The sequence below is a fragment of the Gavialis gangeticus genome, unplaced genomic scaffold, assembly GCF_001723915.1.
Source record: "Gavialis gangeticus isolate Ggan-Ray unplaced genomic scaffold, GavGan_comp1, whole genome shotgun sequence".
Classification (NCBI taxonomy): Eukaryota; Metazoa; Chordata; order Crocodylia; family Gavialidae; genus Gavialis; species Gavialis gangeticus.
In genome coordinates this window covers 122,775,048-122,783,483 of record NW_017729022.1, presented here as the reverse complement: position 1 = coordinate 122,783,483, position 8,436 = coordinate 122,775,048, and positions in this window count along the sequence as shown.

Here is an 8,436-nt window from a genome sequence, read left to right as displayed (position 1 = left end):
CTAGTGGCCTGTTACAAACTAGTCAGAGGGGACCAGCAGGCACTGGGGGAGTCCCTGTTCCCCCGAGCACTCCCAGGAGTGACTAGGAATAACGGTCACAAGCTGGCAGAGGGTAGATTCAGACTAGATATCAGGAGGCGCTACTTCACTGTCAGGGCAGCTAGGATCTGGAACCAACTTCCAAGAGAAGTGGTGCTGGCTCCTAACCTGGGGGTCTTTAAGAGGAGGCTAGATGAACACCTTGCTGGGGTCATTTGACCCCAGTACTCTTTCCTGCCATGGCAGGGGGTCAGACTTGATGATCTGCTCAGGTCTCTTCCGACCCTACTAACTATGAAACTATTATTAATCTTTAAGAAAACTTCCTAAGAGTTACCTCAGCCGATTCATTCATGTGTGAGAATCTCAGATACTATATCAGTGAGTACCATAAAAATGCTTATAAACCAAAACAAAAAGTGAGTAAGTTTTAGAAGCTGCCAGCCCCCAAGCATTGCCAACTGGAATAGCTAACAGCTTGGCCACATGTCATACAATACAACACATACAATGTAAACATACCATTCATGACAACTGCTAGGATATTTACGACATAGTCTACAGTTGTCATGTCAACACAACAAGCAACTGCAACATTAAATCATGCTGCCAATAGGCCAGAACAGTAACTCAATGCAAAATCATTCCAGTTACTGACATGAAACATTACATTTGTCATTTCATGACTTTTTCAGTTTCTCCTTCACTATATTCGAGTTGGTTCTTTGGAAGAGTGAGAAACAGGGGCAGAATACAAATGAGCTGTTAGGGATTCCTTTTTAGAAAACTGATCAATGGGGACATCTACATGAGATGCTTTACTGAAGAGTAGAGCAAATTACTGCTCAGTAAACATCACAGTCTACATGTGCAGATGCTTACTGCGCAGTAATTTGCTCTAATTGTGAGTAAATTTGTTACCTGTAAATACAAGTAGCAGATTTACTTGCGAGTAATTACTGCATGATATGGCATGTGTAGATGGCAAATCGGAAGCAAATGTGCTCCTAATTACCTGAGCAGCAGGGGGCAGGAGGTTGCTCCCAGGAGCTGCCTACTGCCAGGGTGGGCTCCACCACCAGAGCCCAGGAGGAGACAAATTTCCCTTGCCCCTGCAGCAGGGAACTCCCAGCCCCCTCTCTGCAATCATGGAGTGAGGACTGGGAATCTGTTATCTCCCAGCCCCTGCTCCACGATCGCAGAGCTGGGGCTCAGAGCTCCCTGCATGTGGAGAGTTCCCTACCCAGTCTAGAGCTGGCTGGCACCTGCCCCTAACCAGGATAGTCCCTGACCAGCCCTGAGCTGTGCAGGGAAGTCTGCATGTGCAGCCTGGAGGTGGCTGGGGACTATCCCATTTTGGGCAGCCCCCAGCCAGCTCCTGGCTACATGTACAGACTTCTCCCCTGGCCAGGAACTGTCCTGGTCAGGGGCAGGCCCCAGTCCCATGCCCCAATCAGGTGATCAAGGCACAAGTCTTGGCAAGAGCTTCAGGGAAGGGGCAGGTCTCTGCCCCCTGTCCCATCTGCCAGTGGGGCAGCTAGCAGCAAACCCCAAGCTGGGTGGGGAATCACTGCCCAGTCAGCTGCCCCACCACCACATCAGGACAGGGGGCTGGGACCTGCCCTTTCTCTGAAGCTCTTTCCAAGCCCCGTACCCCTGATCAGGGAGCCAGGGCCAGGAGGTCCCTGCTACTAGAACAGGCGGACATTGTCCTTGTCCGGGATTTGGTGGCAGAGCCCACCCCAGCAGCAGGCAGCTCACATGCGGGGACCAGTCTCCCAGTCCCTGTCAGGAGACATCTGATTTACTGATTTACAAGACATCTGTCTTGTAGCCCCCTAATCCCTGACAGCACCTAAACTAGCACCCAGGGGGAGCCTAGAGCTCCCTCCGGCTGCTGCAGGGGTGTGGTGCAGGGCCAGCAAGGGCAGGAGCAGACTGTTGCCAGGAGCAGCAAATCTGCTTCTGGATCTCTGCACTTGTAGACTCCTGTCCAGGGTAAATTACTGTACAGTAAACCCACCCTGCAACATTTGCACATGTAGACACACCCAGTTATTGTTACCATGTCATTACTTTCATTTTGGGGTGGTTTGCAAAGAGGAGAGCGAGGACTGCAGATTAGATTACACAGATTTCTTATATCAAGTGGACTTCCAGACAGATGGTGAATGGTGGTGCCGCAGTAATAATTCTACAGTTAAGATCTTAAGATATTGACTATGACTGGCCCTCATTGCACAAGTTTTTCCCGTTACTTGCAGATGAAAGCTCCTTTTTACCATATATATTTTTTAGTTCTGGCCAGAACAGACCTATAATTTCTCTTCCCTCCCCATGCTTGAAGAAAACCAGATAAATTAGAGAATTTATTTTTTACTTTTGGAATATTCATTATTCCAGAGCTACTACTAGTGGAAGAGCCTCCACTTCATTCTAATCACTGGCCAGCACAATCTGAATCTCTAAAAGGAAATCTAGCATATATTTGGGGTGAAATTTTGACTGAAGTCAGCAAGAGGTTCATTGTTAAATTCAGTGGGATTGGGATTTCAGCCTATGACTAAGAGTCATGCCTCTATGTCCCAATTACCTCCCTACTACTACTTTTCTGGAGGGTGGGAGTAGGAGAGGCAGGGGACTAGTCATTTACTGCTGGCCTTTTGTACCAGTAAATCTTGGCTCCTGCTTTCCAGCAATGCCGGTTTAACAGCATTGGTCACTGAGTAGGTTGAGTCCAGACTGGCCATTTACTCACCTTCCCTCATCACCTGCTCCACAAAGGGAATGAGGAAGTAGTGAGTAGGTATAAACCTCACCCAAATTCAGCCCATACACCCAACATACTAAAGATTTCACATTCAGGATGAAAAATGACTGAACTAGAGTATCTAGAAGGGTCTAAAATTTCCAGATGAGAACTGTGGTTGACAGCTGCTTTTCTAAGGCACCACGAAACGTCCATAGCAAGGATGAAGTTCCCCTGTGCCAGTGACAGCTTTTTTAGGGGCCTGTCCAAGCTGGTAGAATGAACTCCTCAGAAACTAAAGGTCATCACATCATGAGTGGAAGATGCAACTTCTTTGACCTACTTTCTCTATATAAACACAGGGTTGCATGGACATTTGGCCCCTCCCTTACCAGGAAAATAAGCTACCAGCACAAAAACAGTCCACTGAACACACAGTCCTCTCCACTCTTCATAAGAGAGTATGGATCACTCATAACAGGTACTAGTCATATCCTTCAGGTCCAAATCCTATTTCACCTAGTAGGTGCATTAAGTGGATTTAGGTGCTTAAGTGTGATCCTATTCCACCTTGCTCAAGTCCCTGAACAAAAAGTTATTGCATCTGTTTTTGAAAGATCTGACTTAGCCTTAAGGCTGTCACAAAAAAGCAGCAAGCTGGAGCAGGGAGGGGAGGGGACAGGGACATATCAACTTTTTTTTGTTAACTGTTTTTCAGGGGCTTGAGCAAATTGGAATAGGATCTGGCTAGTGGAGGATATTCAGATACTGCAGGGTTGAAGTGGCATAAGAACCCATATAGTATATAACAGATTCAGTACTGTTATTCAATGTGAATGTTTAGTAGTGGCATTATTAAAATCATGCAGATACATATTGTGGAAGAATCAGAAGGACAAAGAAAGGCCAAAACAGAGCATTATCTCTACAGATCTTGGAAGAATACATTACTCAAGTTCTCCCTAAGACTTCACTAATCAAAGAGCAGATGAGGGAGTAATCTTGACTCCATTGAAATCAGCAGAAGATGGGACCAAGATTTTACCTGCAAAATCCTCTTCACAGTGGACCATTGTAAGCAATTGATTGCATTGCTCAAGCATAGAATGAATGGAAGTCCCCAGGTTTCCTAGTTAGATCCTGTTGGAGATGGCATAGTGGAAAGGTGGCTTTGCAATTCAGATTTTATTGATAAGTCTTACAGCCTCTACTATGCGAAATAGCCACAATTCTGCATGCATGCAACAGCCAATACATTTCCCAGGTTTTTTCCATTTCATCATTAAATCATAGACAACTCAATTAAATCAATGGGCAAACCATGATGTACCATCAAATTCCTCACTCCTGATTGTAATTTGCACCCTTAACAGAGGTGATAAACTACCAAGAGAGACAGGCAGGGAAACAGCAGGCAGCAAGTTGTGAACCAAGTAGCAATCTTGGCAGGTCCTCCTTCTATGCTTTTACTCCAAATTTGGGTTCTTTTGAACTTCTTCCTGATGAGTCAAGGCTGAGTCTCTGTTTTTGATGGGCAGAATGGGAAAAAAAGAGGATTTTTTTTGTGGGGCAGAAGGTTTGGGTTTTGAGAGGACTGTAAATGTGTTCCTTGGTAAAACTTTGCCTCTTGTAGTTTGAAATGTGTCAGGTCAGTTCACACAAATGGCTAAATTCTGTTCTGGTACAGAGCCCAGCAACTGCATTGGGACTAGTGCTACGAGAGCATCCAAGGACAGAAGTTGGCTCTAGGCACTTTGGTCAGTTTTGAGTGTTGTGTGTATTTTGGCTTTTCCTGCTGTAGTACTGATAAACAGATGGCTTCATACACCATTACAGTTTTTTGGTTACTATTTTGCAGCATGTAAATGATATTGCTGTGTTGCATCAGTCTGGTGATTTAGTGCTAATTGCTAAGCTGTGATCATTATTATATTCTAGGTGACAGCAATTTTGTTTGCATAGTTTTAGCTATCATCATGTCTAAAAGTAGCTTTTATTTTAAAGAACCATCATGAAATTGACTGGAGTAAAATATCTCTGAGCTTTTTTGTATGCACAAACTGACACCTCTGTAAGGACTATGAAAAACGGTGAGATCTGACTGTGAAGCCTGCAAACAAGATCAGAATTTAGACAAAATGTCCCACCCCAGGGTCTCCATAGTATTTTCCTTTGTGTCCTGACTAAGGGCACAGAGAGGATCACAGACCCCATCCTAGCGTTGTTTACTTTAGGAACAATCAGTAATGTATGAATAATAATGCCACCCTCTGACCATGACTAATTGAATTGCAGCATGCTGCAGAGGCAATGAGAAAGCTTTGCTAGCTGCTAGTCTATCAGTGTTGTTTTTCAAGTAGCACCAGACAATGATTGATGGTGATGTGCTTTCAAACAAGTATCCTTAAACACCTAATGTTAGCACGTCTCAACCTGCAGTTTGAGCTTGTTAGACTTGAGCCTGGTTTTGTTTTGTTTTTTCCATAAAACAGATTTTTGGGTCATTTGGGAGACTGTTTTTTGTTCAGACTAAAGCCCTTTCATATCACAGTGGCAGCATGACTAATGCCACTCACTTTAAACTTCATTTATACTACCCCTCCAGTTGTAAGGAACCTTCATGTAAATAAGCATCCAGCCCATTTTCCCCCATGTGACGAAAGACATGGAGTAGTAATGATGCTTCAGTGCCATATTGCTTTGTGTTCCCACCACAGAGTGTTCAACTTGAGAATGGACCTGGCTCTTTTCTATAGTCGAATATAATTTAGATATAATTAAGGGGCTAGGATATTTTGAATTCATAAGCAAGAGGTAGCAGCATTGTGACAGGTCAGCTGTATCTACAATATAAAATCAGCTAGGATAAGGGTACTTAGGACTGGCAAGTTCTGTACCTTGACTCCTGGTTATTGGTTCCAATCCATCCCAAGTCTGACATAACTGAAAGCCAATTGATCAGTTAATTTCACTGGTGGTTTTACCACTCTTCAGCAATGTAATTGCTGAAAATAATCACTAGGATTAAAGCACCAAAATATTTGAAAATTTGGTCTAGTGCAGATTAAAACTCAGGAGAGATGCTTCACTGTACTTTCTCTGAGGTGTGTTAACTTTTAAAGTTTGCAAAACTGGAGAAAACATCAGCCACGGTGGAAGGACTTCTTTTCCTGGACCACAAATAAGGGTTAGATTCTGTTTTACCTATTAGGTGTAAGTGGATTTATATGCCTACTTGAGAGAGTGTTCCACCCTGCTTGAGTCCCTAAAAACAGTTTAATGCAAAAGGTGCATGGGTCCTCTTCCTCCTCACTGTTTTTTTGTGACTCAGCCTTAAGGGTCAGACAATGTTGTGTTATAGAAGCAGATGCATTTATGGATTTTCAGTACTTGAACAAAGTGAAGTAGAGCCTTGAGACACTAAGTAGGTGGAATAGCATTTGCCTCTAAATTATTTACATGGAATTAATTCAGCTTGTAGATGGAGTTTTATAAAGAAAATGACATTCTTAATGCTTTTGGGTGCCAGTGGGAATAAGGATCATTATGCTGGGTCCTGTACATCTAAACAGTCCCTGCCCCAACCAGCCTACATTTTAAGTACATGATGAAAGATGGAGACAGCACAGATAAAAGTCAGGTGCACAGGTGTCTTGGAATAAGCCATATGCCAGCTGACTAAGTATTATTAAGTGCTTTATAACTATTGTGGCTGAGAAATGTCTGGGTTTGGGATTGGGGCCCCAATGTGCATTAGGATGTATCTTCACTTAAGAGCCTGCATTCCCAGCCTTCAATTCCCTTGTCAAAACTGGGTCTTTCAACCAACATCTTATCCCTCCTCCTTTCCCCTGTCATATTCTCAAATGGCTAGACCTGGCTGACATTTTTTTTTGATAGAATTGTTTAATAAGAACATGTTGAAAGACTGAGGGAGAGGGTTGACATTGAAGTGTTGTATTGGAGGTATCAATTTTGACATTTTCTACAGTAAAAAAAAAAACTGAAACAAATTATTTTACTTTCTTTGTTTTCATTCCAGTCAAGTAGAGCTGTTTTATTTCAGCTTACTCATTTGAGTAAAATGTGTACATGACTTGCTAAGTTCTACCATTTTCATGTGTTATTAAAATAGTAAATTAAATATCGTATGCCACCCATTTAGTATCTATATCACTTTTTAATGTTTTGAAATTATTGTAGCAAAATGACTGACCATTATCTAAGGAAAAGATTTGATGTTTCTGACTCAAACCTTTAAAAAAGTTATATTCCATAGGAAAATTCAAATGTCAGCTTCATTTTTTCTGCTTTGAAAAGAATAAAATCCCAAATTTTCCTGTTGGAAGAAACTCCAGCTTTTTAAATGTGTAATGAACCAGTGTCAGACCTGTAAACAGATGCTCCTGATGTACTTTGGGGCTGTGTGTACATCTGCAACATAATAAGGTAAAACACACAGGCTAGGACTTTCAAATACTGGCTCCCTTCTGTTCCCATTGATGCCAGTGGGAACAAACTTAGGCCAATACTGGATGCTTTTGTAATTCTCCCATAGATCATGCCGATCATTAGCATTACTCACATATTCATCTGGAGCCTGATCCAAAACCCACTGAAACCAAATGACAGGTTTTTCATTGACCTCAATGGGGCCCTGGCTCAGATTCTGAGCAGTCTAAATTACATGATTTTCCTTTTCAGTGCAAAATGAAGTAAAATATCTCAGAATTAAAAAGAAATGTTGGGTCTAACTTTTACTGAGAAGCATTGGCAGGAGGAAGTAATAGCCAGCCATGTTCTAAATCTATAGAGATTGACCTTGTGTGACATGTGTCAATTGATAAAGATTCACTTGGGGAAAGCAGACAGGTATTAACCTGCCCTGTCAATTTTCTGATTCTGGGGAAATGTCAGGTTTTGCGGTCCACTACAGAGTTTTACTTTGTTACCACTGGTCCTTTTCTAAGTGTCCCTGTCCATGCTGAATAGTTTCTCTCCGGCTAAATTAAGCTACCCTGCCCTAGAACAAACAGTAGTCATAAAGAGCCAAATACTTGGCCCAAACTGTTAGTGGTTATATAGGATGGGACATTCTTGCTGAATCCATTGTCCCCCATCTTTGCTGGTCCACAGCCAGTAATACTGAACATGTAATGCCCTGTGTGCAACAGCAGGCTTTGCTCGCCTTGTCAAAATGAAGGAACATGTATCTGAGGAAAGCAAGGTTACAAGCAGCATTGGACAGTAGGCCTGTGCGAAGTGGCTAGTATTGACTTTGGATTCAGGTTCAGCCGTTTCAGGGGATAGTGATTCGATCTGGTGATTCAGATCACTGTCCCGATTCAGTTCGGCAGCCGAATCTCTGAATCGCCCAGGCCCATCCCCCACCCACTCTCCCAGCTTGGCAATGGCTGCCCTGCCTGCCCCAGCTCCTAGCACTTGTTAAAAAAAAAATCCCCAACTTGGGGTACTTCTGGGGGGGGGGGCAATCCCCGCTGCCCCATGCCACATGGGGGGCTCTGCACAAGCCCCTGAGGCCCCCAGAGGAGCAGTGAGTCCTGGGGCCTTTCTCAGGGGTTTTTTTTGTTTTTTGTTTTTTGTTTTTTTTTTTTCTTAAAGGGCCAGAGCTGGTTTGTTAAATACAG